Source organism: Lathamus discolor, chromosome 11 (genome assembly GCF_037157495.1).
Source record: "Lathamus discolor isolate bLatDis1 chromosome 11, bLatDis1.hap1, whole genome shotgun sequence".
NCBI lineage: Eukaryota > Metazoa > Chordata > Aves > Psittaciformes > Psittacidae > Lathamus > Lathamus discolor.
In genome coordinates this window covers 15110238-15137638 of record NC_088894.1, presented here as the reverse complement: position 1 = coordinate 15137638, position 27401 = coordinate 15110238, and the positions used below count along the sequence as shown (strand labels likewise).

Here is a 27401-nt window from a genome sequence, read left to right as displayed (position 1 = left end):
GACAAATTAGTGCTCATAAATGACTAATTCTATTTCCTGTTGTTTATTACCCAGGCTTTTGACACTGGTGTATAGTTAATTAAAGAACTTCTTCTTCCCATTCTCCCTTTGCATTTAATGGCTTACTCTCCATAGTGTCTAATGGAAGTACATCAAGGGCAGGGTTTACTGATGCTGCTGTTTGTAGATGATGGTTGGGTGCTCTACTTACCTCCCTAAGGTCCTTCCAAGTGAGAGCTGAGTGCAAGAAGCTGTTACCACCTTTGCTTTTCCTTGTCTTGCACCAAAACTGAGAGCTGAGAGAGGGAGGTCAAGGGCTCCCTTTATGGCTTTTCTTTGGTCTTACAAGATAGAGTCTTGTCTCTGTTTCTTCTCTGTCTTCCTCAATTGGCAGATAATCATACTTTGTCATTTTTACCCCTATAGAAAGAGCTGTCTGACTTCAAGGGATGTGCTTTGCATCAGGAGGTCAATTAGGCTTGCTCACTGTCCCTTCTAGAGCTTCTTTTGTCTTATATCCCAACCTATGCTTTCATGTCTGATTTCTGTAAGTGCTTGTCCTCTATATAGATTTTGTTAGCTGTTTCATCTGAAGGAGAATATTTTTTCCTATTAAGTGATGGATGCTGCAGCTCCTCATCCCAGGATTTAAATAGACTAGCATTTTTTCCCCTGTTTTACCAGCACTAAGTTCACATAATATAACAGCAAACCAAGCCCATACCCTGTCAAACAGAGACACTCTCTCAGTGTGGTGACCCTCTTTCTGTCACCTGCCACATTTTTCGTGCTCAACCTACAGCTGTGAAACTGTTTTCTCCCCACTTCTCTTTGAACAACAAAGTCCAAAGAACACTCCTCAGTTTGATGCCTGTCTGAATTTGCAGAACATCCTTAGACAGAAATGACACTGATAACAGTGATGGAAGTGTCTTCATGAAAGCAGCAGCTTTTCATTGCCAGCTCCTCCAGTGGGGCTGAGCTAATAGCAGCCATGCTGCAAACTTGATTTAATTTGTGTGTGCTAGTTCTAGAGCTTTCCTATTGACTTGAGAAGCACTGGATTGGGCTGCATGGTAGCTACGGCTTGGCTTTATGACTCAGTATCACTGTCTTGGAATGGTCTCTGCCAGATCAGTCAGATTTTCCACTCAGACGTTCTCTGAGGAAACATGAGTGTTCAGCTTTAGCTGCCTGCAAGCAGAAATGGCTCATTTTTTCCCTTGTGTCTTTTTCCCAAACAACTTTCTCCACCATGAAAAAATTCTGGGTTTCAGGTGGGACAATTCTGTGAGTGTCTTACAGATTGCTGAGAATACCTGTTTGAACCTTTACTAGCTGACTCTGCTTACTGTCTTTGAATGTTCTCTTTGTCCTTTCAGTACGTTTCCATGTTGTTACCTGAAATGAGAGCAAGCTGATTTTTAAGTAAAAAAGTATGCAGGCCATATTTACAGTTAAACTTCTGCAGTTGCTATTGTGTGACTGATCAGCCTGTGACTAAATAACTACAATAGTAAAACAATTTTTGCCTAACAACATAAAAATCAAAGCTCAAGCTATGTCTCCGTAAAGCAGTGTTTGTTATGAGGTGGGCATATACCCCAGTATGGACAAGGAGACTGTTTGCATCACCAAGCTGTAGTATATACCTCCCACTTCCCATAGAAGTGATTTCCAAAGGCTGGGGTTTTTGGCTCTTTTTTTTTGCTGTTAGTTTTTTTCCCAAGGGAGCGCCAGGCCTGAGTGTTGTAGTCATTTGCATTTATTTTGTTGCTTGAGATGATGAAAGGTGTGAAGTTAATCTGCCCATGTTACATACCTCCTGTCACTCTGACTTGGTTCCTTATTTGCTTTGGGATTTTAGTTGGTGATCCATCCATCCTGCACTCGAGACAGTCCAGCCCCAAGAAGGAAGAGGATTAATTTCTCTTTATACAAATCAGTGTGTTGGTTGCAATTGGTTTCTGGCTGCTTGCTGTAAGAGGCAGGGAGACATGCAGAGTTATAGGACTTCAGCAACCAGAGAAAATGTGCGTAAAGCAGTGGCTGGAGATACACTAATGCATAGAGGAGTTGTAGAATAAGGTAACTGCACCTAGGAATCAGTGAATCATCTGATATCCATCTGACTATCTTGCCGCCCTAATGATAGTAAAATATAGAAGATTTCTTGATCTGAGCAGATATATAAGGTAGTGGTATAAATAGACATGTGTTCAGGAACTCCCTGCTAGGCACCCCATGGAATGTAGTGGCATGATGTCTGTGATGGAGTCATGTCTGAATAGAGAGATGTGTAGATGGTCACAGAGCACACCATGGCACACTGTACTGAGGTCAGGACACGAGTGGAAAGAACTTCTCATGTACTTCAGCACTCAGAAGAAAAACCAAGTAAACAAACAGTGCTGAGCAGTTTGCTGCTCTCTGCTGCTCTTGTTGGTTTTATTTCTCTCTGTTCTAGGAATTCTGTAGTAGTGCAATGAGGAATAATCTATTAATGCTTAGAAAGCAATTATAGTGATTCCCAGTTTACACATGAATAAACAGAACGGAGCTTAGGTGACTGAGTCACAATCATTTTCTTAGTCTGATAGGGCATGGGCAGCAATAAAGAGCCGGCTCAGCACTTGTGCTCTAATTGCTATTTTGCCAGAAAAGTTGGAGCTGGAGATCAAACAGGCAAAAATGAGTTATAAAGCTCTCTGAATGTAAATTGCTGTACACCCGGTAGTGATTTCACTCTACATAGCTAAGATAAGTCTTGCTTTTGAGGTCTCACAGGAATGACCACAGGTCATACCAAGGACAGGATCCAGGCTTTGTGACTCCAGTGCTGTGCTTAAGCACAAGACCATCCTTCCTCCCTCTATGAACTTGGTATTTTATTACAGAGTACCTTATTGGAGAAGTCCATATATGATACTTTCACATGTATTCAACCCTGAAATATGGTTAATGCAGAAATACCCATCACTGATGATGCATATTGTGAATCCTCATAATGTCTTGCTTTTATGGAAAAATTGACAGTTCCAGTTCAGACACGTGGTCTGGTACTCGATTGCTCATTGATGTTACAGTTTTGTATGTCCACAGTGTTCAAGACCAGGTTAGACGAGGCTTGGAGCAAGCTGCTCTAGTGGAAGGTGTCCCTGCCCATGGCAGGGGGTTGGAACTGAATGAGCTTTAAGGTCCCTTCCAGCCCAGACCATTCTGTGATTCTATGATTCTGTGATATGAGGATCACTCCTTCCTCCTCCAGGGGTGAAGTTGTTACTATGATGTAAAACTATGTCAGGATGAAGTTCTCCCTTCATGTCTGGGGACATTTTTTGTTATTTGAAAGCCCACAGAGCCCATATAACTGTGGAAGCACAAGCACAAGCCTTGCTATCCTGCTTCGTACGCCATCAGCCAAACAAGCGAGCCAGCTTTTCGAGTCCTCCAGGGTCATTTTATTTTTAGGGCTGGTGCCTGATGCAGGAAGAAAACAGCTTGGTCTGTAGGTTCTGCTTTGAGTTTCCAGTGCTGGCAGCAAAAAGCAACTGCTTTTGACGTGAGGCTGAGTTTAACTGAAGGAAAAAGCTGTGCAGGCCAGTGAGTTGCCATATTTTGAGCGTTGCTGTTCCAAAGCACAGCACAGTTCCTTGTCTATCACCAAGCTGATTTACTTTTGATCTCTTCAGGCTCCACTTGACATTCCAGCTGTTTTTCTGTCTCTTCAGTTAATCTCAGGCTTTTTCTCTTGCTGCTTTTTCAGGTTTTTCCCTGTTTGTCTGAAATCCATCTTGGGGACACTTGTTGCCCCGTTCTCTGATCTGTTTTGAGCCTCTGCCAGGCACTGTTGCTGCCAGGGGATCAAATGCCTGAGTCGCCACTTTGTGAATGTTGCTTTTGCTGGTGGGGTGGCAGAGCCAAGGCCATCATGAACAAATCAAGCAACCACAACAAAAGCCCAAAACACAAACACTGGGACTTAACCTCAAAGCATATGCTGGAGCCCACTGAGGTGACAGACAGCAAAATGCATACTGAAGGACCTCAAAGCATTACTTAACCTCAGTCCTGCTCTAACCACATCAGAGGCATATACCTCACACAGCTGTGGATCAGGGGAGAGGGTGGAAGGGAAAGGTAGCAGTGACCAAAGGACTTTTTTCTTCCTTCCAGAATGAATTTATCAGAGCAGGAGGTGAAAAAAAGAGGAAGGAAAAGAAAGAAAAATACACTCGGGGTTATTGAACAGCAAAGCTGCGGATGAAGAAAACAGCGCTAAATACATCAGAGAAGCCTGGCTCGGCACACTGGCTCTGTACCTACCCTCATGCCATGGTCCCAGCTCTGACCAGCTCTCAGTGGCTGTGTTTCCTTGTTTCGCATGCTTTCCAGTCATCCTGCTTGTTAGCCTAAGAAACATTATATCAGGGAAAAAACTGTCTCTAGTTGGCCTGAAGGGCCGGCGGGTGCCTGGGCTCTTCACACCTCTGTCTGCTGGGGCTAGAGCTTGCCGAAAGGTAATTTATACCCCATGTGCCAGCAGTGATCGACTAAACACAGAGTTAACTGTCATGGTGATGCTGAGGCCGGTGGAGGTTTTGTTACTTAATTTTAGCTGGATCACGGTCACCCCTATGCTGCCATCAGGGCATGGGAGCATTTAGTATAACATGGGCATCAGGGCTCTGTGGCTCCCTCCTGGTTTGGTCACTTTTGTTTTGTTAGGAATAGACAGGGGAAAGGCTGAAATGCACTCACCCTACCTGCACAGAGAGTGCAGGTCTGTGTCAGTGTGTCATTTAAAACATCCTGGCCTGTTTGCCTTGTAATAGCCCTATAGTAAAAACATTTTTTCATTCTTTATCCCTGATGCAAAAGGGAAATGGGTTCCTATTTGCATTGTCCCCACAGTGTTTGTGTAATTAATGTACATGGGGGTTCTCCCTCCCCCACCCTCTTCCAAGGTAAAAAATGACCTTGTCAAAACTTAGATTACAAAATCTTAGTTACTAAGCAATGGGTAGGGCCCCACAGGGATGGCATCCCGGCTCCTGAAATGGTATGTATAGTAAAAACTAATAAAAATGGTGTCAGAGGCTCTCAGGCTTCCAAGTCCCCTGCTGTGTGACCCCCTGATCCCAATTTATTAGCTGAACCCAGGGAAGCAGACAAACCTCCCTGGCTCCAGACTGTAGGCTCCAAGAAAGCAAATAATGTGAGCTCCAGAGCTGTGGCTCCGGAGCAGGAGGGAGGGAAATCCTCATGGAAAACAGGGGGTTGAGAGTAGGACTGGAGGGAGCTGCTGACAAGAGACGTCTGAGCAGGATAGGGAAGGGAAGCTCGCTCTGCGATATCTCAGTACCTTGACATTCAGATGCTTTAAACATGTCAGGGAGGAAGGGGAGGAAGGGCGCAGGGGGAGCGGGGCCTGGGAGGAGGCACTCGGCCAAAGTTGCTTCCTTTCATGTGTTAGCAGCACGCTCAGGTCTGGGATCACCTTGTGCTGGTGACAGAGGATTTAGCAGCTGGGGGTGGCAGATGGAGTGGCAAAGAATGTGCCCCATGGGTCAGAGGGGGATGTGCCTTCCCCCTGCCTGGTCCCCAACTGCAGGAATTTGCTCTTTAAAGCATTAAAGGCGATGCAGCTCATCACGCTGCTGCTAACCCCCTGGATTTCCTCTTTGGTGTGTGGCACACAGAGCAATTAAACGTGTTGCACAAGGGGAGTGCAAGGCGGGGGGGGGGGGGTTCTTTCTTTCTTTCTTTTTTTTTTTCTCTCTTGAAAAGCTGCCAAAGCAAAGTGATATTGATGAGGATGGCTTGATTCGATTAGCAGTGCTGGCTAAGGAACAGTCACCTCCAGCCCATTCCCCTCCTCCTCTTCTGCCTTGGACAAGAAACCTCAGTATTTTTTCTGCTTTCAGCAGTTGTCTGTTCTGCACTTCCAATCTATGCCCATATTAAGCTTAAGTGTAGGGGTAAGAAGCATAACAATAACTCTCCTTGTTTAATGCCAAACCGTTGCATTTGAAGTGCTTTGGCTTCCCAAGGGGGATGTTATAAGGAGAAGGCATTGCATTTTTTTAAAGGCATAATTATGCAGTAAAAGGGCTAATGATGGAAACAAGGGGATGAAGGCTATGTGGAAGGTAAGCATATGGAATGGAGCAGACCTGTCCCATTTGTCAAGTCTTTCTACATGTGTAATTTGCTATTTGGAAATGTTTCTGGGGTTTCCTGAGGAGGGACTGGCTCAGTATTTCTCCCACTCAGTGACTTTTATGTTTATCTCTAGGAACAAAGAGAAAGACATGCCTGTAGCTTTGGCTGCGTTAGTGCTATCTGGCTTGTACGAAATAGGGTTGTAATCCTACCCTTGCTTATGGAACTGTCTTGGACAAGCATCCCTGGATACGAGATCGGTATAGATAACAAATTTGGGGGCAGGAAAAACATCTGTACAGACAGGTTTTCTCCTTCATGCTCTTAGGAAATAGGCTGCAGCTTTATATAACTGGGTTTTCTTGGCTCTGTTCTGTTTCTTTTTAAATCCCTGCCAGGGTGATCAGTTGAAACAACCACATCATTTGTGTTTTCCATTGTCCAACACAGAAATTCTTGAAGCATTGTCTGAAAATGTGTAGCATCCTCCTATCTCACTCACCTGTAATCTGTGTCTGATGGCTAGCAGAAGTCTTTGATGGAGGATCAAGATGTACTTCTTCCCTGGATACACGTTGCAACCAAAGAGAGCCTAAACCTGCATCTGGCCTTGGCTCTGGTGTTGCTGTTAATACATAGAGGAACCTGCAATGTTGCTGGTGTTTGCCTCTCTACTGCGCAGTGTAATAGGTGGGAACCTTTTGAGGGGAGGGTGGGTGACGAAGGATGAAGGCTGCTTCCCGGAACCAGAGGCTGGAAATGATGCTGTGCCTGCAATTCCTAGGGCTGGGACTTTGCACTCTTCACAGTGAGGCTGCAGTGCTCAATGCTGCAGCACCCACATCCATGTGCTGTGTCCGCGTTGTTGAAAACAGAGGAGGAAGCATGGCCCCAAACAGGCTTCCCTCATGTATGGGCTTGAGGAAGAAGCAACCTCAAACCTGAACAAGTAGCACTGCTTTAGGGCATGTGTTAGGCTTTCTGCTGCATGCGGATGCATCATCTGGATACTAGTCTAGGGGTAGCGGCACAGTGCAGATATGTCCTGCAAGTGCTTCCTGAGGTTTGGAAGGGGAATGCAGCTCCTTTGGATGAGTACTGTTGTGCAGTTGGGTTGTGGGGGAGTCTCAGTATCCACAATTTAAGGGCAGCAGTCATTTTGCCTCTCTTGTGTGCTGAAGCAGTGCAGGGGTTAGGAGTCTGATTTCTTAATGTGGATCCCCCCATAACCTTGGGCAAGGTGCACTCATTATGTGGCCCTCATCATTTGTGGCTGAGGTATCATTTTTCTGAAGATAAGCTAAATTCCATTCACTGTTGGCTGACCTTTATCTTGCCATCATAGACAGTGTGCACTCTTAAGTGTGAAAGGAACTGCTTTACTTTATAACTTGGATGTGAGAAGGGGTTATTTTACAAGAGGTCATGAGAGAGTGAGGGAAGTTACAATCAAGTTGTGCCCTCTGGAACATGTTGCGGGATGAAGATGTGGAGACTGATACCTTCACTTTTCTTCCTTTCCCTTCTTTGCTAGTGATTCAGAACAGAAATGGGTCACTTTATGTCAAAAAAGATGCTGGGTGGATCTGAAACAAAAGTAGAAAAGCAAGTCACTGTTTCAAGTGTATTTGTGGTCCAGTTGAATGAAAGCCCAGTCTTGCCAACTCATGATTTGATCATCAGTGCTGCAATGCATAGTCCTTTCTTACAGCTCCAGGTCTTGAGTTACAGAAGCTTTTAAACTGTATTCTACCCAACTCCCACTTTCCCCATATGTTTAATGATTTCCAAGAAAATATAGGAAACGTGACCTCAGTGTACCCTTAGGACTGAGTAGTGGAAAGCAATGGATTAAGAACTGGCTCAGACTGCAAAGCGAGAAGGTGGTGGTTACAGTTTATATAAAAAAAAAGATAAAGGAAAAAAAGCGTTTTCAGTATTGGTAGCTCAGACTTTGAACAATACAAGAGAAGATCCAGAATTTGGGATCTGAGAAGGAGCTTCAAGTCACCTCTTTGTAGCTCCATGGATTGAATTAAGAGTGTGGGATTTGAGTTTGCAGAAGGGTCATGGAAATCTGCATTGCAGATGTGAAGGCAGGAGAGCAGCTTCTGCAGATCTTTACCAGCACTGTGGTATTGGTCCGTTTTGTATCAATCCAGGTCCTTTCCAACCCTAACTATTCTATGTTTTTAATATGGCGTTCCTGTGCAAACTGAAGGTTTCTTCCTTTATAATGATCCACAGCAAAAAATGTGACAGGATCCTCTTGTGCCTCTGTCCCAAAGTGACAAGAAGGGTGGGTTTTTCTCTTTTTTTCCCTACTCTTCTTAAAACTAAGGTTTGTTTGGAGGTTGGGGCAGGGAGAGTTTATATCTCTTGTTTATAGAGGGACACTGAAGTATCCTTACGGGCCCAAAGTAATGCGTATGCAAACATGCAGTGAATACTTCTCTTGATTACTATCAGTGCTGTTGGATGTTCCTGTGCAGGATGAACATCCCCACATAGAAAATGCATTAATCAACGCACCAGTTCCTACTTTAAGAGAGCTGAAATTTGCGTGTGGATTTGGAAGCATAGCAAATGCAGTCACTCGTACAATACCAGTGAACAAGCTGATGCTCTAAGATGAATGAAAAATCTCCTACTCCCATTCCTGACCTTGAGAATAGGCTTGGGAGTGTGAAAGGTATTTTGTCTCTCCCTGCCATACTAGTTGGTTTAGTAAAAATTTCCTTGGAAAGGAGAAAGAAGATGTACTCGGTACTCAGTAAGTTATGGGCTGATTTCTAGATGCCAGCGAAGGGCAAGGTGAGGTTAGATTATATCAGGGCTCTTTGCCAGGGTACATTTGATGACAGTGATTGGAGCTGTCAATGAGCATGACATCGGGAGCGTCCACCTGCATGTTTAAAACATGCTCTGTGCATTCAGATGTGAAGCAGTCCAGAGGAGATATAAAAGACATGAAAAGGGTGTGAGAGCTTCTCCCTAAGCTGAGATTTTGGATGCAATAACCTGTTTCCGTCAGTCTATGTTAAAGTAAATAGATTAATAGCTGGTTTTATTTTCACTGTTAATCCTACTTCTGATTTTGACTTTGGTGTATTTACAGGATTGCCATCGAGTTCCAGAGAGACTGCTCAGAAGTAAAGTTAGCAAACGAAGAAAGTAAGTCCAGTGAATCTCCCCTCATTTCAGTGTAGGCGGACAGATTATCCAGCAATGTTGCTGTCACTACAGAGCCAGACAGTGCTGGTCCCTCCTGCCTCGAAGAGGGGTTGGCAGGAACAGTGCTATCATGTTGTTTGCGCAAACGCTGTACTTCACAGTCCCAGCCAGAACTTGCTGCCTTCCTAAAGAAATTGTGTCTGAGATGTAGAGAGCTGGAAAGATGAGAGGGGCAGAAAAGCCAAAACCAGGGCAAGGCTAAATACTGGTTACTCAAAGCCTGAAGGGAAGGGAGCATCAAGTGATCAGATTATCGAGCCTTGGATCTATAAATAAAGGTACCACATTATTCCCTCCAGGGCCCCATTGTCACAAAGATTTTTTTCCCCTTGTCAGCCAGAAAAAGATAAACATGGTTCATCTGAGTGAGAACAAAGTATGTGCCCCTTTCCCAGGGCTTGACATAGCTGTGGGGATGTGGGTATGACAGGGAAGGTGCATTTCAAATGGGCCTTTTCAGGAGGTGAACTCATTGTCACTTGAGAGAATCAGATGGTTTACAGTGTGTGTTTATGGGCAAAAAGTAACATCTTTCTCTATCTTTTGGCAATATACTTAGGAGAGACATAATAGCCTGGTCATGTGCTGGAAAGAAATGACTCATTTTTATATTGGGTCTAAGTGAAACTAATGTATTACTCATTTTTATGCAACTCTAGTAAATTCTACTTATTAAAAAGGGGGGGTGGGGTGGAGGAGGGGCAATTACCTAAAGTCCAACCAATATGTACTAGAAAATTCATGTAGAAATATGGGTGACCTCAGCTTCCTCGTAATGAAAATCTGCTGACAAACCTTGTGATTTTGTTTCTCTCCTTAAAGCAGCCCTTGGGGTTGCTGGTAGTTCAGGTGTCAGGACCAGCTACTGATTCAGATCCTGGCTGGATGATTTTGCCTTTGCTCTTCCAAAGAAAGAGTCCAGATACAGTCATCTTCTGGGCTTTCTGTACTGCTTGTTGCTAAAGCATCCGAGTCTGGCCCCATTGCTGGGGCAGGGTGTGATAGAGCTCTTTAGGCTGTTGAGCTCTGAACTTGGCTTTAGCAGCTCTGGACTTGGTGATTGCTTGTTCTTCTGATGATGCTAAAGTCCTGTGAGGTGCCCATGCACCAAGGGAGGCTGATCTCTGCCTCACACCTCCTCCTTGACTTGTTTTGCTGCCTTTCTTCTGCTTAGGGCAAATAATCCAAATACCATTCTCATTTCCAGCACTATTTATTGTGGAATTCTGATTAGCAGCCCCATATCCAGATAAGCTAGGAAAATGGCAGCAATTCTCAACTAGACATACTGAGAACAACTTTGTCACCCCTTTCATAATCATTGCTCTTATTTTCAAAGGTTAAATAAGACCATTTTTAACAGCACTGAGTGCTGTTTTCCTTCAGCCATGCTTGCAGTGCCTATGTGTAGAAGCCCCATGCACCGCTAAACTGCAGTTAAGATCACAACTAGCACTCTGTGTTCTCTGGTGTTCCATTTTTCCATCAGTGATTTCCATTCATATCTGCTGAGTTCACAGAACAGAAGGTCTGTGGTATCTGGGAGAAGCGCATGGCTCAGCACCTTACCCTCCTCTTCCTCCTGGAGTCTATGGAGTTAGGATGGAGCTAGTGACTTGGTCACTTGAATATGGAATTCCATAACATCTCCTTTGCTCTCCAGCAGCTGCAGCATGGATCACTACAACGGGAGTTGTCAGACTTTATCTGATGAGGATTTTGGTAAGGGTTCAACTCAGGAAAGGACTAAGGAGAACAGATAGGGTATATCATAAAAGGGGATTGGTTGTACTTGTTAAAGGGGTTTGTGTGTGTGTGTTTATGTTCTAAATAATTGTTCTGGCCATTTCTTTTAACAGATGAAAAGAAAGGAGCCCGGGAGAAAGCAAAGCTACCAAAGTAATTGGAGTGATTCTGGCTGGTCGAAGACAGAGCTTCTCTGAAATTGGAGAGATCTAATCCTTGCCCTTGAGTCAAGTAAGCTGCGAAAAGCACTTATGCTCCTGGAAATAAGGAGTGAAAGCAAACCTAAGCAGAGCTCATGGAGTCATTCAACTCAAGGGGTTTCGAGAGACTTGTCTTAGTGACTGTGTGAGAGGCTGGTTAGGAAGCACCTGGAAACTTATGTAATTTTTCCAGCTATACCGGTTCATCTATTGAAAGATCTTATTTCTGCCTACAAACACGGCAAACTCTAACTTCGGTTAGAGCCTCAGTGCTGACCAAAGCACTGCAAGGGAAATATTGACAGGACAAAATAGAAAGCAAGTTTCTTCCTGTTGTCAGTCCCAGCAGTACTCAGGGGCTGTGCAGTACTGGGCTACGTCAATCCCAGCAGTACTCAGGGGCTGTGCAGTACTGGGCTTTGGTAGTACTTGGATAATGATGGAAAAAAACTTATTTTCTTTTTGGGGTTTTTGTATTCACTTTGTACTTTGTCAGTTTAAAACCCAGACCAAGCTGAGGTTTACTGGTAGGCAACTGTGATGTGTTTGTAAAGGGTGTGTAGCAAAGTGCTTTTGATACATCTTTTTAAAAACCAGGTTTTATTTGCTGCATTTTTAGTTAAAAATTCAGTGAAATGGAGAAGGTTTTATAGCAGAAAAAAAGAATAAAGAAATAATAGAGATTAACAGACAAGCTTGGAGAGGCTTGAGAGGGGCCCATGTGAACTTCATGAGGCACAAGAAGGCCAAGTGCAGGGTCCTGCACACGTGTCGGTGCAACCCCCAGTATCAATACAGGCTGGGGGATGAAGGGATTGAGAGTAGCCCTGAGGGGTACTGGTGGGTGAGAGCTTGGTCATGAGTGGGCACTGTGTGCTTGCAGCCCGAAGGCCAATTGTATTCTGGGCTGCAGCCAGAGGAGCGGGGCCAGCAGGTCAAGGGGGATGGTTCTGCCTCTGCTCTGCTGAGGGTGGTACAACTGGCACAGGTTGCCCAGAGAGGTGGTGGATGCCCCATCCCTGCAGACATTCCAGGCCAGGTTGCATGTGGTTCTGAGTGACCTGATGTAGTTGAAGATGTCCCTGGTCATTGCAGGGTGTTGGACTTGATGAACTTTGAAGGTCCCTCCCAACCCAAACTGTTCCATGATTCTGTGATTAATATCCTGGGTGTCTTGTAGCCACAGACATTAGCTGTGGAGACCTAGGCAAAGTGAAATCAGAGTTCAACAAATTCACTGCTTTTTGATGAAAATCACAACTGTGGGTCAGCAGAACAAGCTCCTCTCATCTAAAGGCATTCATCTCGGAGGCGCTCACCACTGCAGTGTTCCCAAGCCCCAGCAAGGGGTTCCTGGTGTGGGGATGGGACCGAGCACACAGCTCCTCTCGACACTACTGTGGGGCAATGCTGGAGGTGGAGCAGAGCCTGGAGCACTCTGCCCTGTGAACAGGGGGTTCCTTGGGAGCTGCTTCGCACAAGCCTGGGGATGCGGCTCATTCAGATGAATGGCATGGACCACACTTATCTCCTCCTTGCATGCATGTACAGGGGCAACCCTGGCAGTGGGTGACCATGGCTCACATCAGTGGGATTTTGTATTTGGTTTGTGGCCAGGATTGCACCAATCCTGTGTTGAAAATATAAACTATTATCACTTTTTAAGCTGTGGAATTACTCCAGGCACCTGACTTACTCTGTCAGCCTTTCCTTGGCAAAGTGGCCTCACCTCCCCAGCAGTGACTCAGGATGCTTGTCTTGCTGGCTAAGGCTTTCTCTCCCCTCCTCCATGACACCGTACACCCTTTCTCTCCCTCCTAGCTGCTGCTCCCCAGCATTTTTAGCAGCAGAGCTTGTTATAAAACAAAACCATCTTCTTCTGTGTTGATCCATCTTTGACGTTTCCTGACCTGCTCCTCTGAGCCGCGCTTTGTTGATCAGAATCTCAAACAAGCTCCTTCACCTGCTAACGCAGTTTTCAGATGATCAGTGTTCAAATCCCTGAGATCTCTCCTTCCTCACAGAGGTTAAAGAGAACCGTTTTTGAAAACTTCAGCTTTCTGACAAGTTAAAAGGGAGGAAATCAATGGGATCTGTGCAGTCCTGATACAGTGCCCTGGAGGCTACGTTCCCAGCCTGCTGATAGGATCCAAGCTGCTGAGCTCTTCCAGCACTGTCTGGATGTTTCCCATCTGGAAAGGTTCAGGAGAAATCATGTGGGTGGGAAATGCAGGACTGCCTCAGGCAGGAGGGTTTGCAGGAAATCTGTGGCAAGGAAGCTGCTAGATAGCCTGTGATCATCATGGCTCTTAACACCCTTGGGCTATTTGGCTGCTGCAAAGAGAGACCATAATGACTTACACCAAACCATGTTGAAGCAAGCAGAAAGAAATGAAATGGGTAAAATGTTGCCCTGCTTGGTAGGCAAAGGGCTGTGAAGACAGGCACCAGCACTAGAACCTTAGAAGAGCTGGTGCTGTCATTGCCCACCATCTGCAGAAGTGCTTCTCTGACATTGCTGTCCCATGGTGGCTGTGTGACTCCCTGCATTGCCTTCAAGTGCCCAGGAGCTGGCTGCAGAAGCAGGATTTTGCATGTATCTTAAGACTGGAGGATTTATATATTTTTCTTAAGTTACCAAATCTAGAGGAGACTTGTCTCTCTCTATCCCATTGGACATTGGACTGTCACAAAGGTCCTAAAAATACTCAACCAAAAACCAAACCAAAGCATAAAAGATGAAAATACTTTGCAGCAGTGAAGTACGTAAATGGTTTTCCTTGGTTCTTAGACTCATGATCAAGCAGGAAGTCCTCTTGAGTGATGTTCAATGAGGTCTGAGTTCCTGGGGTTTCCTCTTTGCCAATAGTTTCTTTCTGTGGCCAATTTATTCTGCTTTTATTTGATAGTGGAAAAGTTATATGTTGACATGACAGTGTTTTTGCACTTTGTGTTATCTGCTCACTGATTTAATTTCTGAGAACATCAGGAATGCAGGTAACCTGCAAGCTGTGCAGGCCAGCCCCGTGGGACTGAAGGTACTTGAGAAATTATTTCATTGACATTACAGATAGATGCTCTGTATCTTGTCACATGGTGAAAAGGGAACATCTGCTTGTCCTAAACTGTGGGTACAGGACCTCTGAGACTGGCAGGCACTGTCCATGTGGCTGTATTGCTAATGTATGTTGTTCCAAATGATCAGCTAGATCATAGAATCACAGAATCACAGCCTGGTTTGGGTTGGAAGGGACCTTAGATCTCATCCAGCTCCAACCCCTGCCACGGGCAGGGACCCCTTCCACTGGAGCAGCTTGCTCCAAGCCCCTGTGTCCAGCCTGGCCTTGAACGCTGCCAGGGATGGGGCAGCCACAGCTTCTCTGGGTACCCTGTACCAGTGTCTCTGGGCAGCCCTGGGGTGTTACTGCAGGGCATTCTGAAAACTGGGTATAATTCGGGTCTAATTCCAGTTATGTTGGATGGAAAAGCACACAGCAGTGTCATGTTCAAGAATGTCATATTTCCTAAATGCATTCTTCTTGGTCTGAACATCTTTGATGGGGACAGTAGTGCTTCACATTAGCATAGTTCTGGCAATGGTGAATTTGATGTCAAATCCTGTGCCTTACAGCTAAAAATGTTCTGCTTTAACCAGCAGTTAGTCAGTGATACCCAGTTGCTTCTGGTCTGAGATGGCTGCCTGGCTGCTCTCTAGTGTTAATGCACCTGAGGATGCCAGGTATGGACTTCTGATCCTTTCCTGTTCTTTCATGAGCAGCCTGGTATTGGGCACAGCAGAGGTCAGTTGGGTCCTGCCAGTGGGTGCTAGGAGCTGTAGGTGCTATACTGGGTGTGAACTTGGCCAAGGGGTCCTCCAGCAGCCCAGCTGTGCTGGGCGGGGGCTTGCTGAAGCCAGGCTGGTGCTTCCCATGGGTCTGGAGATGAGCCGGGCTGTCTGACACTTCCATGTAGGTTGTGTCCCCTCCGCTGACCAGCCCCCAGTGAAATCTTCAGCTCCTTCTCTCCCCTGGTCCATCAGCTGGGTGTCAGGCTGTGGTAGGGTGCTGGTGGAGACAGCCCTATTCGGGTGCTGGACATAGCTGTGGGAAGAGGACCCCAAAACAGGGCTGTGACCCAGGACTGTGAGGTGTGAGATGAGGGTCAGTGTGAAAGGGCTGCATGACAGGTGTCAGTGCACAGTGTAGGGCAGTAGGTGGACATCCCAAGAGTTTGTGGTCTGGATATAAGCGGGGACCCTCATTGGGGCAACCTGTGGGAATGAGACAGCATGCAGCATGGGGGTGCAGCACTGGACACAATGAGCTCATGTGCCTTGCTTTGTTGTGAGTCTCCTAAAGGTGATCTCTGCTAACCACAAATAGGTTGTGAAAAAAGATGACAAATGTTAGAGAGTAAAATGCAGTTTAAGCTAGTCAATGGCAACAGAAATAGGGGGATTTATTTAAATGGAACTGCATTTCAAAATCTATTTTAATCTAGTTCTTGTGCTCCATTCATCATGTTGCTGTCTAGGCATGGTTTTCAGGGCTGCTGACCCCTGAGCACATAGATGCATATGCAGAGCTGGGACTACATTTCCACCAAGTCCAAGCAGGCATTGCTGTTAAAACCAGGGTTGAACTCCTTAGGGGAAGGAAGAGGAGCCCCACCAGCTGTGTTTGGAGGAATTTATGTGCTCCCTTGTTGTACTGTGGGTCTGTGCCTGACTCCCAGATCCTGTCTCTTCTGTTCAGATTAAGGCTGGGTCTGATCAGTAGAGGGTAGATAGAGCAGGGGGCAGAAATCAGGTTTCTATTTCAGTGCCAATGGAGCATGTTCTTCAAGAGGGCTGGTGAATTGTGTGTTTCCCACAACCAAAGGGAAATGTACTCAAAAGGGAGTGTTAAAAGGCAGCCAAGAGAAAGAGGAAAGGGGTGATGTGATCTGATACCTGCTGACCTCTCTTGTATAGGCATATCTCCCCTTCTCTTGAGTACCCTGAGAAACACACAACTCTCCACAGAACGGATGTTCTCTGAATATTCTCCCCCACACCCTTTCCCTTCCTTTAGTCCTTGATCCGTTTAAAAACTGCCACTTGTTTGCCTCTCTGGTTTCCATAACCTCACTGACACTGAAGCAATGAGGAAAAGCTAGTGTTAGCAGCTGAGCTGTGGAAGTTCAGCTCAGTCCAGCTGTGGGCAATTCAGTGTTCACTCTTCCTTTACTTTCTTGGTTTGGGGTTTGGGGTTTTTTTCCACTGCCATCGCCAGTTCTGCAGAAGCAGCTGACACTTTAGTCACAAGGTCAGTCACAGATCTACCAAAGCTCTTAATACCCAGTTGTGTGTTTGTGTGTGCGCTTTCTTTTTCAGGGTAAGTACATCGTTTAAGGATGGAATAACACTTTATCAAAAAATCAACAGTCTACAGGGAGCCAACTGGTCTAGCAGCCAAGGCTTGTGCTGCTTCCTTGAGGTTTGGGGGATGAGTCGCTGGCCTGTCCTTTTACATAAAAGCAGAGCAAATTGTCAGAATAAACACATTTTGAAATATACGACACCATCAGTCAGAGCTTAAGAGAAGCTCATTGGGTGGGAAAGAGATCAAGGGGACCGGGAGTTTAGATGACCTGGCTGCGGCGTTTGGACTAGAAGGTTCTGTTTCATTCACTGGAGCTAGTCATCTTTTTTTGTCTTTTCTTTAGGTAATCAGCCAGGAAAGAGCTCAAATCTTCCCCCCACCCCCCCCACCCCCCCCCAGGCAGTGAGTCTGGAATCATGATCCTACGATGTTCTTTTGTAGTTTATTTATCTTTTTGCCAAGAACAGATTGCTACTGAGTACGAGTCCTTGCCACAGAGCATGCTGGATAAGAAACCAGCATGCGGCTCTGCTGCCTGGGGTGCTTCACTGCTCACCGATCCACAGGCCAGTGGTTAATTTAGGCTGACTGTGGTCATCTGGGGATGTGACCCCCGGTTTTACAGGTCAGCTTTAGTGAGCCCTGCCCAAGCAGGGAGCTCTGGCAGAAGTTACACTGAGCAAAAGAAAAGCCTGGTGCAGTACTTCTTGGGTGAGCTGCATGACATCTCTGTATAGTTCTATACAGTTGCTTGGCCATGTGAGGTGGAGAGGTGCTTGCAGCTATCCGTAAGAGGTGCCATCAGGACTCTTCCAGGACAAGTAACTTCTCCCTGGGCATTGCTAGGTCTGCAGGTTTTCCTGTCAACACAGCAGGGCTGGGGGAGAGGCAAGGTGGGACAGCTTGTTGAGTCATCTTTCCTATGCATCCTCAGAGCAGTAGGGCACCATCTGCGACATGAGCACAACAGAGTTGTCTATGGAGTTTTCATTAAAATTACAGGCAGCAATTGTTATTCCAGACCAAGGAGAGGAGATGGAAAGAGGCTGAGGTCCAGCTAGGAATTGGCTAGACTAGTTCTTGGATTGTTTTCCACACTGTGGTTATCCTTATCTGCATCTGGAAACTGGAGTGTGTTGTATGTGTTTGTAAGAGCAAGCGGATGTGTGAAGTGTTCTGGCAAAGTCAGAAGTCTCATTTTCCCCTCAATATAGTGCAGCCTGATTAGATTGTTATTGACATGCTGAGAACCTGCTACGGTTGTTACATCTCTGTGGAAAGGCATCTGTCTGTTCCTCTCCTCCCTTCTGCCTGGAAGGATTGCAGAGCTGGAAATGGGAAGGCCCTTTCAGACTGCACATCCAGCTGTGAAATAAATCTGTTGGGAAAGCATGGTGTGCCTGCCAGCTGACCAGCAGTTTGACAGTGCATGTGGAGCTCTAAGCCAATGAACAGCAGTTTGGAACAATTAGTAACTCCCTAGTGGTGGAAAAAAAGAAAAAGATAATAAAAATAACCCCCAATAAAAATTCAGAACAAAGCAGCTGTAGTTTGCTGAATGCTTTTCATCCTGTAGATCATTGCTAACAAGAGTTACCGGCAGTGTAGTGACTGGTCGCCAACTAGATATGACACCATTCACCACCACTCTTTGAGCTCTGACATGCGGCCGGTTTCCAACCCAGCAAAGAATCCACCTACCCAGGCCTGAGAAGCCAATTTCTCCAGAGGAATGTGTGGGAGACAGTGTCAAATGCTTTATTAAGGTCCAGATAGACAGTGTCCACAGCCTTTCCCCCATCAACCAGACAGGTCACCTTACTGTGGAAGGAGATCAGGTTGATCAGACAGGACCTGTCCTTCTGCTTGATGCCCATGCTGACTGGCCTGATCCCCCCATTTTCCTGCACTTGCTTTATGATCTCACTCGGGATCATCTGCTCCATGACCTCCCTAGCACTGAGCCTAGGCTGACAGGCCTGGAGTTTTCAGGATTTTCCTGCCTGCCCTTTTTGTAGAGAGATGTCACACTGGCCATCTCCCCTGGGACCTGCCCACTAGACCATGAATGCTGATAGATGATGGAGAGAGTGGATTAGCAAGCTCCTCTGCCAGCTCCTTCAGCATTCTTGGATGGAACCCATCAGGGGACTGAGTACCCTAAGGATGGCTGGTGTGACTGTTAAAGGCGTAGATAAATACAGCATTAAGTACCTCAGCCTTTTCATTATCCTTGGACTCTAGGAGTCCCCTGGTATCTAGTAAAGGATGGAGGTTCTCTTGATCCTCCTTTTATTATTAAGGTATTTGTAAAAATATTTTTAATTATCTTTTATGGCAGTGGCCAAATTAAGTTCAAGTCCATGTCTGCAGTGCTTTTGGTACTCAAGCTAGCTCATTCTACATTAGCTTAGGTATTTCTGCGTAGTGTTGCACAGTGGCTTCTAATAGAACCATGAGAATGTAAGGACTGACTGGCTTTAAGAACACTGTCCTTCCCAAAGATGTCTCTTGCTAACTTTGCACCATGAAATAGTCAGGTAATGGCAATTCTCACATTCAAAATTTGCCTTTGCAAAATGCAAAGAGTGAGTCAAAATATCTGGCATGTTGCTGTGTTTGATCACAGCTGACCCAACCTCAAAAATCCTTATCTTGAAAGCTCTCTGGAGACAGATTTGTCTCCAAGTGTGATTTTGGGTTCAGTAAAATTGCATGTTTCAGTGAAATGATATTTCTTCTCACCAGCTTATTTATATTCATCCTAATTGTCTCATTGTGATGCCTCCTATTCATTTGCTGGATCCACTTGTCTTGCATCTTGTTCTGGCTTTGAGTGCTTTTAGGGTAAGCTTGCCTTTCAAGAATATGCACGATTGATACCATAGGAACGGTTTTCATGTGCTTTCAAGAAGTGCACTGCTAAGCAAAGTAAGCGGGGAAGCTGGGAGGGATGAGTGGAAAATGACTGTGTGAAGAAGAGGAAAGAACTGAAATAGATGGCAAAGGAGTTAATCAAATAAACAAAGGTCCTTTTTCAAAAAATTCTTGCTTTATTTTATTTCATTTTAATGGTCACAATCTTACAATGATTGCACTGGGCAACCCCTGCTACTTGTCTGATTAGAGCAGGGGTGTAGTGCCTGTGATGAGTTACCACAATAGCCTGTTATTGGCATTGTTAACAAGTGTTCCTCATTAAATTAAATGAAAAGGAGCAGGGATGGGAACCTTGTCAAGGTGGTCCTCAGCTTCTAATTATTTAAATTTATTTGAATGGATGAAGTCCTTGTCCTGAAAATAAACCTCTTCAGTTTTGCCGGTTTGTTTTTTTTCCCCTTCCTCTATAAATTCATGCTTTAAGGAGAGTTAATTTACTATGCAAAGAATTTTTGAAGGTCATACTCAGTGCCATTAGCATTGTACAGAGGATCTTTGAGAACAGCTCATTGTCTGTGCAGGTATTTCTGTGGCGCTGTGTTGCTCCAGATGCCATTTATCTGCCAAAATGTTAGACACCTTTCTGTCCACTGTGACTGGATACTAGAGCTGAAGTTACTGTATATCAAAGTACAATGATAGCAGACAGGAGCTATTGCTTTCTTCAGTCCCGTCTTGCAAATGTATAAAGACCAACTACATGTGGGTGGAGAAGGAGGTCCGGAAGGGCTGAATCGTTGAAGGAAATACTGTGTTGATGGTTTAGTAGGAATATGATCTTGCTGCTTCTTTTGTCTTCTGCTCTGCTAAAGTCTAGTGAGACATTAGGTGACATGTTTCTGTATTTGCTCTAGAGGATGAGTTTTCTTGAGGACACAGACTCATGGGGTGACTGATCTGTCCAGTGCTGGGGAAAAATAGGTTGTTTCCACGTAACACAGGAGTAGAAATGTGCCGAACACCCATGTAATGGCTCAGAAAGGTTTCTCTCAGGATAATAGCCTTTGTCCTGGGATTCCTGTAGAACTTGTACTGTGTAACTTCTCCTCCATTACCACTTCTGGGACCACTTCCTCCTATAAATTGCGTGGGGGAACAACACAGAAATCTCTCTTTCTTCACAGGAGAAAAGCTGTGGGGGACAACAACTGAGGTCAGTTCCAGTTCCCTACACTGTGGTCTATTGTAGGTGACACGGTTAAATCAGAAAATTCCCAGATTATCAATAAGCACGTGATGTCGACACCAGAAGGTGCCAAATACTTCCTCACACACTTGAAAGTGTGAGGAAATATGTGATATTAAAAGGAAAAAAACCCAAGCTACAACTGTGAGTCTGGGGTTACACTGTTAGGGTAAGAAAGTGTGATACAAGATCAGATAGTTCCTTCTTTAAGTCTGCTCTGACTTCATTTTGTTCTGAGTGCAGGTTTTCTCCTCCCATCAGGCAGACGCCATAATGTGTGCTTCACACTGACAAATACCAGTTCTGCCAGGTTTCATGGGGAAACAGCACACTAAGTTACTCCTCCTTGTAACTGTCCCTAAAATACAAACTGACAAAATACAAACATACAAACTATGTATCAGTCGCCATAAGTAAATAGAGAAAGCTCTGAGGCTGGAACTGTCTATGTTCTTTGAAGGGAAGAGATGCTGCCCCAGTGTATGCTACTTCTGCCCGTGTCCCTTTACTTACACAACCTGTATTTATTTATGATTATGGCTGCCCACAAGGATAGTCTGGTGTCACGCTTTGTATCAGTTTACTCAGTCTTTTGGCTGGGAGAGTTGACTTAGAAAACCTTCTTGAAGCGCTTTACTGACTGCAGCCATATTAGTCTGTGGTTATGTTCTGATGGTCAAAAGCCCAGCATTACCAGGGTAAGGATGAGGAAAGAAATAGGAGAGATGGCTAGTATGCTCCTTATTTATCTAGTGTACAGATTGTTGCTATAAAATGTCAATATACTCACTGAAGGCACTGGCACACCAGTCTGAGGTTCCAGTACGGAACACTGAAGTATAGCAACTCCTTAAGATTGCAGAGGCTCCCTGAGCAGACACGTATTTCAAAATGTTACCACATATTGACTGCGAGTAGAGGAGAAGACAGACAAGTAGTAACTAAAAGTCTACACAACGGAGAAAGGTTGCCAAGAGCTCACTGTGTCTACTGCAAGTCATGTCCTTACAGCTAAGCTAATTTCTAGATCTCGCTGAATTTCAGAGTTGTTTATTTCATAGTGTCTGCTTGGGTTGCATTCACCTGGTCCCCATTTCAGGTTCTTGTACCTGCTCACAGTTTAATGTTCCATTCCTGCTTGAGGTCCCAGGCAGGAGCTTGTGCTTGCTCCTTAGCTGCCACCCACCATGGGGTTCACTCGCTCCCATATATACACTTGCAGGGTGGCAAGTGTTTGCTCCTGATCTAAGATCACAGCTATGACCATCATCTATTGCATGGGAATCTACTATGGTGGAGCTTAAAAAAGGTAGATACAGGAAGGTAGAGGCAGATATGGAAATTGCTCCTTCAAAGCAAAGAAACACTTCTGTGGCATCTTGTGTTGCTGTTTTCTGGCCTGTTAGACTTGTGTGAGGAAGCAGAAAGCTTGTCATTCTCTGGAGCTGGTGGTTTGGTACACATCACCAACCACTTAGCCTCTGACAGTATGAAATGCTGCAAATGCTCCATCTGCAAAAGTCATAATGGGAATGATTGGCAAGGCTGTTCTGAGAGGTTGACTGTAGCCAGATGAAGGTAACCTGAGATCCTCACTATAAGCCTCTTGATTCAGAACCACATTTGATTGATGTTTACACTTGATGTGTGGTACAAATAAGTTTGAGGGGAATGCCATAACTCTCTTCGGATTGTGCTGTTCAACTGTTGGCATTCGGTTGTATGGTTGAGACTTCTTGCATCAGCTGTGCTGCTTCTGCATTGTCTGAAGGAGAGTTTCTCTGACACTGTTCTGTTTTAAACAATATGCTCCAAATATTAAATTTTCTTGACTATTCCTGTTGTTTGAGATGAAAATGACACAAGGTACCAGTGTGACACTTTGCCGTCAGTTGATGATGGGAGAAGATTCCCACCTCACTTTGTTATTTTGTTGGTGGGGAAGCAGTTGTGTCTTGTACTCTGAGTAGCTTTATTTGTTTTATTTTATTTTAGAAACAAAAGTAAAATATCTACAGGATAACTTCAATGTTGCAGAAACAAATGACAACAAAAAATGTCAGTAACACAGAAACTGAAGCAGCAGCTGTTTTTTAGTACTGGTAGGTAGTTGGGCAATATATAGAAAAGAAGTCATTAGAGCTTCTTACCTGTGTGAAGTACAGCCTTCTGCCTCAGGAATGCCTGTATTCCCAACTGCTTTTCTGTCTGTTATAACAAATAATGTGGGCATATGATTCGAGCCTTGAGACTTGAAGGATGCAAGCATGTACCTGAAATGAGGCATGTGTATGGGTTTTGCTGAATAAGAGTGTCCTAGTCAGGTATTTAAATTTTAAATGCACTGGGGCCTTAGCTCATAAAGTAGGCAGATTTCAACCTAGACATCAGTGAGGGGAATAAACATTAAGCTCAAAACAAACTAGTATCAAAGAAGCTTTTCAGACTATGTAGAATTGCACTTTAAGATGGGCAAAGCATCTTTAAATCCCTTTTGCAGTAGCTAAGAGCTTGTACATTAGCTTTCATGAGAGGCATTACAGATGTCTGTGAATATTATATAAACAGTAGCCTATTTGCAACAGTTTATAAACTTAAATATTTTATAAGAAAATCCTGAACATTTAACTCGCCTGCTGTTTTTTATATACCAATAAAACCACCATTTTTATCAAGAGATGCTGGGAAACCTGACTAATAATGTGACACTTGGTTGTAAACTAGAAGGCGAGTTCACTGGTCTAGAATTAATAAGGTGTGTAATCTGTACAAGAATTTCTGCACTACAGGGGGAAGCAGCTATCTTCGGCTTTGCTTGTTTTTGCATAAAGATGCATGCAATTCATGAGAGTGTTCTCTGAACTGTCTTTATGTCTCTGTAGCTAAAGAGGTTTCAGGGGTTTCCAACTGGAAATTGCTTGGAAAATGAAGACATGATGACGTGAATGTGTGTAACAGCAGGAGAAATGTTGCAGTTCTCCATGATTTGTAAACCAGAAAGATTTGTAGATAAGGTCTTATACTGTTGTTCATAGTTTTCCCCAGAACACAGCAACCCACCTATGGTTTAATTTCATTTGCAAGGCCGAGTGCATATTTTTCCACTCCCAGATTTGCATAACACTTGGTCACTTAGAGCAGAAGAATGAACAACAACATCTGAGATTTCCATTTTGAATTATTTAGGAATCTGCCTTTACTCAGTGTATAAGGGTTATCCTGGAATGATCTGCCTGCACTAGGTGTGAATTATCTTCTCATCCCCTAAAAGGAGACTACAACATTAATTGCAGGATCCTGAGTTCCAGGATATTTGTACCTCTTAATTCTCCAGGAATCATGAAATTGGCTCTGCTTAATGAAAGATCCTGTGTATTGAAGGGGAAATTCCTTTCAGATCTTCACAGACTTCAGGTTAAAGGTTTGTACTGGGCAAAAGTGTGGACTAGGGTAGGCTGAAAATGGTGACCAAGAAAATGCATGCTCTGGAATAAATGAGGTGGTTGATGTGACCAGATCTCACATGTATGTCAGGATTAATTCCTTGGCAGCTTACAGCCATTTCCACTCTACACTAACATTTGGCATTTGTGCCATCTACAGAGCAAATAAATACCAGTGCCAGCTGAGCTGTTCAATTTGTGCATGTGTGACTGTGTTTTTCCTATAGCTTGAACAGGGGCATGGCTTCCTTAAAGCACAGAAATGTCAGAAAATCTATCACCACACTTGTCCCTATAGCTTTAATTGTTTTGCAATTAGTTCTTTCCTATAATTGTATTTCTGTATTTCTATTTTGAATCATTCAGGAAGCCATCCAGTCTCCTTTGTTCAATGAGTGTATCAGGCCACCTATAAGTCATGAGGCTACAAAGGGTGAGAGAGAGTTATTTTACCCCACCGATTCTTTTTATCTCTTTATTTTTAGCAAGGTTTACTACTTCCAGTTAGCAAGTTGGAAGCTAAGACACTAAATGGCTTGGCCAGGGTCACACAGGAAATTCAGGATGGAGCACCAAACATATGATTACTGCTGCCCAAGTCACTCAACATCCTTCTTAATTTCCAGTCTTTTCTGGCACTGCTACCACCTTTCCTCAACCACATTGTACCTCTTTCTCCCCCTCCTTTGTAAACAAAGCCAACCTTGCAAGGTAAGGTACCAAAGCAATCAATAGATACACAGCAATTTCCTCATCCAGTTTCACTTCTCTTTCAGTTCACAGCTTGTCCAGCAACAAGTTTATTCCCTGCTTGGAGCACTTTACTGAATAATTTTGATGCAAAAGTATCTGTTAGCACTTTGCTAAGCCTCAGACTGAACATCTTTGATCCACCCATTTCAAGATTAGATGGATGACAGAACCCAAACTCCAGATCCAAAAACATCCATGTTTTTGAGGTATATTCAATGCCTAAGCATGGATTTGGCTCTCAACACAGTTACTTTGAACTGGCTTCAGATCTAAACACAGTGTCCTGTAACATCTCTTTTTCTAGTACAGAATCTTCTGTTCCTATCTCTGTGGGAGCTCTTACCCTTAATGAGTGCCTCAGTGCACCTTGTGTGGGAAATGGCACCTGCGGATCCTCGCAAGCTTCATAGAGATGGTGTTCGTGTGCAATGGGTTTTTTTAATGGTTGGTTATTTATTACTTACCTGGAGGCCCAGAGGATTTGGCATTTTGACAGAAGTAAGTGTGCAAGCAACCCCAGTGCTGCGTGCTGTTCTCATTGTGCTCTCCCTCTTGCTTGTTTTTCCATGTGGGGCATGCAAATGCTTTCCACTTCCTAGAAATCAAATCACCACTCCTCCCTGTTTCTCTCTTGTCCCCTTGCGATGAGAACACTGTATGTTCGGGGCTTTTTTTCCCCATGGATAGGAAAGACAGGGCAAGCTTGGTACTGTGGTCTTTTGCACTAAGAGCACTTCAGTGGCAATTCACTCTTTCCAGGGAATTATTCTAGATTTATTCACCACAAAGCATCCAACCATAACAACTCCGTAATTTTAAGGCCTAAGGAAAAAATGTAACAAGATGTTCAGAAATTTTGGTCTGGGATAATTGGGAGTTGTTTATATCCTTGCGCTGCTGATTATGTTGTCATATACCACCATTACTGGTGTCCTCAGGAACAGGATTATCATTGCTTGGAAACAAAGCCTCCATTTTAACCACTTAAATGCTGGTTCACATAGGTAATAAATGGGAGGAAAACCACTCCCCTGCTGTTACTGGATCTATCAGATGCTCGAACACAGTGATGAGGGTTGAATAAACAGATAGGTTGATAATTGAAACATACAGAAACTATGAGGGCACTGCAATTTTTCTTTAGAATATTCAGGGTGGTTCTCCCCACTGCACAGCCAAATACAGCTATTGCGCTTCCTGGGTTTGGAAATAACTTTCTGTGCATTCAGATCATACCAAGCTTTCCAAGCTCTATCTTCCTTGGGTTTTATTCCCTCTAATTATTTGTGTGTGAATCTGGAATTCACATCTCTGTCTCACTGAAATGGAGGACTACCCATGAAGTCTGATGGATGTTGCCTGTAATGGAAATGTGTTGTGTAAGAGATGGGACTTGACCATACTGCTTCTCCTCAGGTTCCCTGTGACAGCTGGAACTGTATCCTGCTATCCCACTGGAAAGGAGTTTACTGAACAGGCTGGTGCTAAATGCTCTTTACACTACTTTGGCAGTTTAAAAGAAGTGTAACTATAAATTGCATTTACACTTGTAAGACATTTTTAGCTTTCCAGAGTGGCATTTAACAGCTTTCCTGTAGTTTTGGGGGTGGTGTTGTTTTGTTTTCTTGTGTGTGTGTTTTGTTGTTGGTGGTAGTTTTTTAAAGGCCCCGTGAATAATACAAATAATAAGTTCTGAAGGTTTGCATCCATTTCCATCTTTTTTGAGGTTTTCAGCAGTCATTTTCCTCAGATTTCATGGGAACTGGGTTCTGGAAGGCAGTAAGTTAGATGTACTTTGTCAAGAGAAAGCATTGCCTGCATCCAGAATTATTATAACACTTAATTTAAAGTGCATCTTGATTTTTTTTTTTTTTGGAGGGGAAAGCCCTCAATAACTGTAGAGAGGAAAACAAGCCATTTCTTCAGCTTGACCCTGCATAAATTAGTGGCAAAGTGTTGATCTCTAAACTTGAAGTTTCTGAACCATAAAATCTGTTTATTTCCCCCTATAAAAGAACATTTTAACTTCTATGTCTATTTAAGTTTAAAAGCTGTTAGAGAAGTGGGTGGGAAGAGAAGAAGCTTGAATCAGTAATTCAAGCTTGCAATACAATCTTCATCTGCTGCATAGCTTGCATAGAAATCCCCTTCAATGTGGATTTTCTGTGCTTATAGCAGTCCCACCATACAGGAAATATACAGTATATATTTCCAACATTATCCATAATTGTAGTAAAGCTTATAGAGCAACCCATTCCTCATGTATTCCTGGGGATCTGCAATAACTGGATATTTTTAAGTATGCATTTAAAGAAGGAAAAACATAAGAGCTGGCAGAAACTAGCATCTGCAGTGACTCTACAAAGGGAGT

General features: G+C 44.2%; 1 long non-coding RNA gene across 2 annotated transcripts in view; it reads left to right on the top strand.

Moving 5' to 3' along the window:
* The window catches only part of LOC136020349 (uncharacterized), a 92167-nt gene that overhangs the window by 43243 nt on the left and 21523 nt on the right, over positions 1-27401 (top strand). For both annotated transcript variants that reach the window (XR_010615295.1, XR_010615294.1), the window contains exons 3-4: positions 9284-9339; positions 11259-11376. This is a non-coding gene — a long non-coding RNA (uncharacterized LOC136020349). The remainder of the gene's footprint in view (positions 1-9283; positions 9340-11258; positions 11377-27401) is intronic.